Below are 1,054 nucleotides of genomic sequence, written 5' to 3'. Positions count from 1 at the left end.
CAGGCAAAACATCAAGGGGCAATACTCTTCATGCCTGCTACATCATGTGGTCAGTGTTTGTTCAGTCATTACCGAACTGGAATTACTGCCTAGCTCTACTGTTTTCTTGACTCTTAAATCTTAGAGACAGTATGTTTCTCGGGATTCCTGAGTAAATTAAATCTTTGTGAAAAGCCCTTTATTATCTTTATGTGCTAGCAAATAAAAGTATCTCATTCATGCCAGAGATAGTGGGAACAGAATGAGTGTAAAAAAGTTAAATCTTTTATGCAAGTGTATCAAGGGGAAATTATGAAGTTGCCAAAAACCACTCGAGTAAACACCATAAAAAGGTATTTTTAAAAGAGAAGTAATTGGGGCATGTGGGTGGCTCAGTCGGTTAAGTGTCTGACTTTCGCTCAGAGCATGATCTTGTGGTTCACGAGTCTGAGCCCCACGTTGGCCTCTCTGTACTGAGAGCTCAGAACCTGGAGCCTGCTTTGGATTCTGTGTCTCCCTCTCTCTCTGCCCCTCTCTCTGCTCACATTCTGTCTCTCTCAAAAATAAACATTAAAAAAAAAAAGTAGTACAAATAGGTTATATGGATCATGAATATATACTCTCAGTAAGAATGTTGAGCAAATAAATACTTATCATATGGGACAAAATTTCCAATGACACCACCAGATTGGGACTGTAAACATCTGTCTCTCAAAGTCACACAGGCAAAGGTAAAGATGATGGGCTCAGGACATACCACTGTGTTGATTCAAAGTGACTCTGGGGGCGTCTGGGTAGCTCAGTCAGTTAAATGTCCAACTCTTGATTTAGGCTCAGGTCACGATCTCACGGTTTGTAAGTTTAAGCCCAGCATCGAATGGGACTCAATCTCACAACCGTGAGATCATGATCTGAGCCGAAATCATGAGTCGGATGCTTAAATGACTGAGCCACCCAGGCACCCCTAAAATTTACTTGTTATACAAGCATCACTGACTAAATATTCTAGTTACAAAACAACTAATTGTTCAGAAAACAATCTTAAAAGGATAGGGAAAAAGTAACAGGCCAAGCA

Source organism: Neofelis nebulosa, chromosome 18, assembly GCF_028018385.1.
Source record: "Neofelis nebulosa isolate mNeoNeb1 chromosome 18, mNeoNeb1.pri, whole genome shotgun sequence".
NCBI classification, from domain to species: Eukaryota; Metazoa; Chordata; class Mammalia; order Carnivora; family Felidae; genus Neofelis; species Neofelis nebulosa.
This window is presented reverse-complemented; position numbering follows the sequence as displayed.